Genomic DNA, 8,271 nt, shown 5'->3' with positions numbered 1-8,271 from the left:
TAATATTAACTTTTTACTTTTATTATAATCTATACATATATTACTACTTAGTTATAATCCTTAGTAAATTTGTAAACAGTTTGAGAGCCACAAGCGCATTCTTTGTGTTGTGTTTTTATGCGTGTTGGTTCGGTGGGGGAGCGGGCAACCGGTTTCTGCGAGCAAGCGACGCGTATATTCGCCATCGCCAGTCCGTGCTGCGGCTCCGGCTGTGCGCGCGTCTGGCAATGTACGCTTCAATGCTATTTTGTTATTCCTGCGCGCTACGTCATTTGTTTACATGTAGTCTGCGTGTTATTTTGCGGGCTAGTTATGCGATAACGCGGCCTACCGTTCGCTGGCATTTATTTGCTTATGATTTTAGTTATTTCTATTGCAGCATCACTTCTATGCCTAAAGTTCTATTGAATTGGGCCATAAGGAGTATTTTGCTGGAATATATATTCTGTTATTCACACTATATCCTGATAAAATATTATTATTTACACTATTTAAAGATAGATTTTGAATATTCTTTTTACGCAATTTTTCGTTCTTATAATTTAACTTTTGTTTTATTGCATAAAAAAGTAGTGGGTTCCAACTTACTTATTGAAATCTTCTTTTTTTTTTTTTTTTTTTTTTGTTTTTTAATACAGCTTCACTTTAGTTATGATTATTTTCCTTTTAACAGTGGATTCGAACTTTAATGTATTTTATCAAAATACTCGAGGTCTTCGTACCAAGACACATATATTTAAACGTAATGTTTTTCAATCAAGTTTCGATATTGTTTCCTTGACGGAGTCGTGGTTAAATAATGGTATAAATGATAGTGAATTGTTTGACGGTCGGTACGTTGTATTTAGGCGGGATAGGAATTATGAGTTGACTGGCGAGAAGTACGGCGGGGGGGTACTGTTAGCCGTTCATAGGGACCTGGCGGCTGTTGAGCGACCGGAATGGCGTTCCTCTGCAGAGGACATTTGGGTTACTATTACTTTAAAAATCAAAAATCTTAAAGATAACTTAAAGTTGCACGTTTGTACTTTATATCTCTGCAGTGAAGCCCTAGGTAACTCATTTAATTGCCAATTAACTGACTTCTCAGATAAACTATCTTCCATATTTAATACTTGCCCGAATGATTCGTTTCTAATTATGGGTGACTTTAATCTGAGAAACATTGACTGGTCCGGGGATGCTAATGATCTGCGACCAAGTGGGATTACAGGGGATTCTCAATTATTGTTTTTTAATGCTTTGACTGAGTGTGATTTCAATCAGTTTAATTATTTTAGAAATGTTACCAACAATCGTGTCCTTGATTATGTGTTATCCAATGGGAATGTTAGTGTTTCACATTGCCTAGACCCCCTGGTACCTGAAGACCCACATCATAAGTCTTTGGTAATTGAATTATCTTTTTTACGCAGTGATATACTTAACAATAATTCCAGATATAAGTTTCTATATGATAAGGCCGATTTCCAAGCCATAGTCTCATCACTGAACGAAATTGACTGGAATGCTTGCTTAAATTATGATTCTTTAGATGATGCTACGGTTATATTCTATAACCACTTATATCGCCTGCGAGATATGCATGTTCCTCGGAAACTACTAACAATGGGTCAATTTCCTTCCTGGTATACTGCTCCCCTTAAGAAACTGCTTAAGGAGAAGCATAAGTATTTCATTAAATATAAAAAGTATGGGAATATCGCAGATCGTGACACGTTCGAACTTTTACGTGAAAGGGCAAAGAGGTTGGAGAAGGAGTGCTATGATAAATATATATGTCAATCGGAAGAAGCTATAACTAAGCAGCCAAAATTGTTTTGGTCTTTTGTCAAAGCCAATAGACTTGGTTCTAATTCGTTACCGTCAACCTTATATCTTGACAATCAGTCGGCCGACACTAGCGAGGATATTTCTAATCTTTTTGCCACTTTCTTTCATTCAAATTTTCTTAATAGTTCAGCTGGCACTTCATACGCGCTCCCTAGTTTTTCTGACGATAACAGCCCAACGACTAATATTTCGGACATTGAAATTAACTCGGATTCGATCTTTAAACTGTTAATTTCTCTTGATGTATCCAAAGGAGCGGGTCCTGACCTAATAGATGCCAAATTTATTCTTGGTTGCGCTAGTGGTCTATCTCATCCCTTATCGATCCTTTTCAGGAGGTCCATTGTCGAAGGTATTGTGCCAAAAATATGGAAACGAGCATTTATTACTCCCGTGCACAAAAGTGGAAGCAAAAATAATATTAAAAACTTTAGGCCAATTTCTAAATTGTGTATTTTTGTCAAAATTTTAGAAAATATTATTCATACACAAGTATATGAAACTGTAGCAACTTCATTTATTGAAGAGCAGCACGGCTTTATAAAAAAACGTTCGACTGCATCTAATCTTTTAAGTTTTACAGACTTTGTGTCGTTTAATATGGATGATGGAGGACAAGTAGATTCTATTTTTACTGATTTTAGCAAGGCATTTGACCGCATTGACCATTGTATTCTGCTCCAAAAAATTTATTCAGCAGGAATTCATGGAAACCTATTCCGCTGGTTTGCGTCCTACATCGAAAATCGCTCTCAGGCTGTAACTATTAACGGGTTTGTATCTGCGTGGAATGAGTTGCCATCTGGTGTTCCTCAAGGCTCACTATTAGGACCCTTACTTTTCAATATCTTCATTAACGACGTCCGGTCTTGCTTCCAACATTCAGAGATTCTCCTTTACGCTGATGATATGAAGATATTTAAAAATATTACAGATGAGTCAGATTGTTTGCTACTTCAACAAGACTTAGATAATTTTGTCGGGTATTGCCAAGGGAATAAGCTGGACTTGAATGTTGATAAGTGTTACTTTGTATCATTCACGAGGAAAACTAAGCCCACACTTTATAAATACTGTTTATTAGGCCGAGAGTTGAAAAGGGTAGACGAGATCCGGGATTTGGGTATTATACATGATTCCAAACTGACCTATGAGAGCCACATAAACTATATTGTTAATAAGGCCTCAATGGCACTAGGATTTATAAAGCGTACATGTTCTCAATTTAGTAATGTAAAGGTTTACAAAATCTTGTATTGTGCTCTGGTACGGAGCTCCCTCGAGTATTGCTCTCAAGTATGGAACCCTCAGTACAATATTTACATAGATAGACTTGAGTCTATACAAAGAAATTTTTTAAAGTTCTTGCAATTCAAAACTAAGTGTTATGATCCTACATACGAAGCAATTTGTCATAGACATCACTTTCTACCATTACATATTAGAAGAAAAATTGCCGACTGCACAATCACGATCAAAATTTGTCAATGTCTCTTAGATACTCCAGGTTTGCTAAATAAAATTAATTTGAAAGTTCCTACTCGTACGGTCAGGATACCCTCTTTTCTAGACGTTCCGTATTGTGCGTGCAAGTATAGGCAAAACTCATTCTTTATAAGATCTGCTAGGGCTTTAAATAAACTTGCAGTTCTCCCCGAATTGGATTTATTTAATTCTAACGTTAATAAATTCAAAAATGTTATGTCTCAGATGTGGTTTGATGGATCTCTCCTGTAAAGTTGATATTTCTTTATTTATGATATTTGTTTTTTGTATATTACGTAACTCTGTATTTTTAACGTTTTCATCCCTAAACATGTAAGCTACATATTTGGTCTTACTCGTAAGTTTTTTCGAGTTCTATTATTATTTTTCATCTCTTAACAGACAAGCTCTTTAGATATATAAATGCGAAAACATGTAATTGGTCATTTGTTTCTTACTGGATTGTATATTTAGATTTGTAAGACTGTATGTTTTCCGAATAAAATAAAATAAAATAAAATCCCGGATAAGGGGTATCTTCAATCGCTGGCGGCACAGGGTAAGGGAGCAAACCAGCGCTTTGGAAAGAGTAAAAGTAGAAAATTTGCAAGATATGGATGTAGGTAAGAAGTATATTAATAGACTGAAGGATGAATTTGAAGATTTAGAGGAAATGAGCGATATTGAAGATGGATGGAAGGAATTTAAAGAAAGAATTGTGAAAGTAGCTGTTGAAGTGTGTGGTGTAAGTAGAAGAAGGAAAGGAAAAAATCACAAAAATGCGTGGATGAGTAAAGATGTGCAAGAACTTGTGCGATTAAAGAAGAAAGCATGGCTGGATTTGTTAGCAGCAAAAGCTAACTTAAGAATGCAAGAGGTTATAGATGAAGATGTGAATGAAGCACGTAAGGAATATAAGAAAATGAAAGATTTGGTTAAGAAAGCTGTGATTAGAAAGAAAGAAGAGTATAAAGAGGATTTTGATAAAAGGCTATCAGAAGACTTTCAGTCAAATCTGAAAGTATTCTGGAAATCCGTAAGGTCAGCCCGAGGAAATACTATAACCAGAGAGCTGACTAGGATCAGATGCCAGGATGGTAGCGTTGTGAAAGGAGAAGAATGTGTACTAAAGATATGGAAGGACTATTTTGAAAGTTTATTTGAAAAAAAGGAAGGAAATAAGAAAGATTTCTGCTATAGCGAAGAAAAAGAGAATGAGATGGAAGGCGAAATTGAAATGTTCGAAATTGTGGAAGCACTTAAGAGTATGAAAGCGGGAAAGGCTGCTGGGTGTGATAGAGTGTCGGTCGAGATGCTTAAAGCAGGAAAAGGCGTAGTAGCTAGTCAGTTGTACTGCCTTTTCAATTTGTGTTGGAGAAGCGGCCGAGTACCAAAAGATTGGTGTAAGGCTGTTATCGTGCCACTTTACAAAGGAAAAGGGTCACAGCTGGACTGCAAAAATTATCGTGGTATAAGCCTGCTTAGCGTCGTCGGCAAATTGTATGCTAAGGTATTGATTAATAGAGTCAGGAATGAAACTGATGACAAAATATGGGATGCTCAAGCGGGATTTCGAAAGGGAATGGGATGTACTGATCAGGTCTTTTCCTTGCGGTGCATAGCCGAAAAGTTTTTGGCCAAGAGTCAAAAAGTCTATTGCACATTCGTAGATCTGGAAAAGGCCTATGACAGAGTTGAGAGGAATGAATTGTGGTCAGCACTTTCTATGCATGGGGTGAGCAGTCTCTTAATACGAGCACTGAAATCCTTATATGAGGATTCGAGTGCTTGTGTCAGGATAAACGGAGCGCACACTGAGTGGTTTAAGATTGAGAAAGGCGTTAGGCAAGGATGTGTTGCGTCACCGTGGCTGTTCAACCTATTTATGGATAGCTGTTTGACAGATTTAAAAGAGTCTAAAAGTGGATTAAGGATGAATGAGTTACTCGTCAAATGTCTGCTCTATGCCGACGATCAGGTTATACTGGCGTCATCAGCGGAGGAGTTACAGGAGATGGTAAACTGTATGCATGAAGCTTTAAAAGAGAAAGGAATGAAAGTGAACGTAAGTAAAACTAAAACACTGGTTTTTGAAATGGAGAAAGAAATGACAGCATGTAATATTTTGATTGGAGGAGAAAAAGTTGAGCAAGTGAAAGAGTTTGTATATCTAGGATCAAAGTTTACATCAGATGGCAAGTATGATAGTGATATTGAAAGGAGAGTGAACGCGGGGAACATGGTGAATGGAGCTTTGCATGCCTTTATGAGCAGTCAGAAACTATCCAAAAAGGCTCGACTGGCTGTGCACAGGGGCGTGTTGGTCCCGACATTAATGTATGGGAGTGAAAGTTGGGTATGGCAAAAGAAGCATGAAAGCAGAATAAATGCAGTGGAAATGAGAGCGTTAAGGAGTATGATGGGTGTGAAATTGAGTGACAGGATAAGGAACAGCGTGATAAGGGAATGTTGTGATGTGAAAGAAGATGTAGTTACAGGAATAGAAAAGGGTATGTTAAGATGGTTCGGTCATGTGGAGAGGATGAATGAAAGCAGGTTGACTAAGCAGATATACAAGGAGAGTGTGGAGGGAAAGGTCGGAGTGGGAAGACCTAGACGAACGTATCTTGATCAAATTAAGGACGTCCTGGTAAAGGGTCAGGTCAAAAGTACCCGAAACCGCCGAGCTTGTATGAAGAGAGTTATGAATGTGGACGAAGCGAAAGAAGTATGCAGAGATCGTGGCAAGTGGAAAGAGGTAGTCTCTGCCTACCCCTCCGGGAAAGAGGCGTGATTTTATGTATGTATGTATGTATGTATGTTCTACCAACAAGATTTTACATGTTAAATTATAAAACGTGTTTATTCGTTGAACCTAAATTCATTTCGCTCAAATTCGTTGAGTACTGCAGACGAGTTTAAGCATATGCTAATAATTTGAAATGAAATTTGTGAAACAAAAAGACTCACTAAAATTAGATTGTATTTGTCCTGCTTCATCACAAGAACCAAAACGACACGGAAACCTTCTGCCAAACACAATACGTTGTATCGTTTGTGGTCCATCAAATTGTGGTAAAACCAACTTAGTAATAAGTTTATTGTTACATATAGATGGTCCACGATTTTGTAACTTATATGTTTATTCAAAATCTCTATATCAAGCAAAATACTTATTTTTAGAGAAAGTTATGAACATGGTTTCTGGTACAATCTTTCATAAATACAATCACAATTGTGAAATTTTGAGTCCTCACGAAGCGCTACCTGATTCAATTATAATATTTGATGATGTAGCTTGCGAAAATCAGAACAGCATTAGAGATTATTTTGCTATGGGTCGACATAAGAAAATTGATTGTTTTTATATTAATCAAACATATACAAAAATACCTAAACAACTAGTGAGAGACAATTCCAATTTGATTGTATTATTTAAACAAGATGACATTAATTTGAAACATGTTTATGATGAGCATGTTGGGTCTGATATGTCATGGAATCAATTTCGTGAAATGTGTTCAAAAGTTTGGAAAAAGCCTTTTAATTATCTTGTTATTAATAAGGATTGTGATAAAAACAAAGGATGTTATAGGTCAGCATTTGACACTTTTATAGTTCTAGATTAACATACTTAATACAATGTAGTGATAATGAAAGGTCACTTTAAAGTGTGATCTGCGACTGAACACAATATCAAGCAGTAAAATGGAAAAAACATTTAAAAAACAAATAGTTAAGTCAGCAGCAGCTGTTAAAAGAAAAGTGGGGATGATTAACGATACAAAAAACGTAAATAATATGGCACTGGAGATAATTTTCACACCTATTGTTGATCCGCTTAATTTGATAGCCAATAAAAATAATGAAAAGTGGGTTGAGAATGAAAATAATTACATCACCTCTGTTGGGAAAAAATGTAAAAATGAAAGTACATCGTCTTATTCATCCAATGAAGAATCGAATGACACTGTTTCTGAAAGCGACTTTCCTAATAATTACAACAAAACTTTAATTTCCACACCTTCTGAAGATCATAATGTCAGTGAAGGTTCGTTCAAATCTATTGCGTCTTCTCCAGATAATCGTCAAACTTTGTCGTGGTCTACATCATCAGAAGTAATGGATGCTATACCTTTTGGAGTTAGGCATGAGCGGGGAAAACTAATGCTTGGCAATATTCGTGTTTTCGATAATGATAACATTCTGAAAATAGGAACTCGAATTTTAAAGAAGACAGATGGTTTAAGAGAGTTACTATTTAAAAGGAAACCTGATCTAGAAAAAGTCAGAGAGGAGGACTTGCAAAATTATAAATTGTTACTAATTGATACTAATGCACATCGACGTAATTATGAGTCATCTAAACCTATAAACAGTAACAAAGGTTTTAAATACATTAATGTCATTAAGCCTTTATTTAAATTCTCAAAAAATATGACTTCAAGTGTGGAAAGTCTCCCTCAAGGAAAAGGTATTTCACTTCTGAAAAAAGTAAAAAAATAAACTGATTATGTTTATTGGGATGATCCCAACGAACTGGTAGAACGATTAAAATTGTTGTTAGGATCACGAGCGGCTGGCAATAGTGGTGTAGATAATGAAATTATTGCAGTCATAGAAGAATTACGAGAAGCTGGAATTATAAATATAGAACATAAACAGCTATCGCCACAGAAAATGAGCAGTGTAATTCGAGATCTCTAATCATCTAGACAGCAATGAATGTAGATAAGTTCGGTCATCACGTCCATAAACGTTTGCGATTATTGGAATTTATCGACACTTTAAACGATACATTGGTGAAAACTGATGCTGGACACTATGATTTGAAAACATCTAAATTAAAAGGTCTTTCATCTCCAAATGAAGCCGATGAAGCAGTAAACAAAGCATACGTCGATAATATACTACAAGAGTTAAGAAAAGAAATAAGAGTGGTTAATGATAATA

General features: G+C 36.0%; 1 pseudogene; it reads left to right on the top strand.

The window, feature by feature from the left end:
- Positions 1–7,026: 7,026 nt before the first annotated feature.
- Positions 7,027–8,025, top strand: LOC132904167 (uncharacterized; annotated as a pseudogene).
- Positions 8,026–8,271: the final 246 nt, after the last annotated feature.

Source organism: Amyelois transitella, chromosome W (assembly GCF_032362555.1).
Source record: "Amyelois transitella isolate CPQ chromosome W, ilAmyTran1.1, whole genome shotgun sequence".
In the NCBI taxonomy this organism is placed as follows: Eukaryota; Metazoa; Arthropoda; class Insecta; order Lepidoptera; family Pyralidae; genus Amyelois; species Amyelois transitella.
This window is presented reverse-complemented; position numbering and strand designations above follow the sequence as displayed.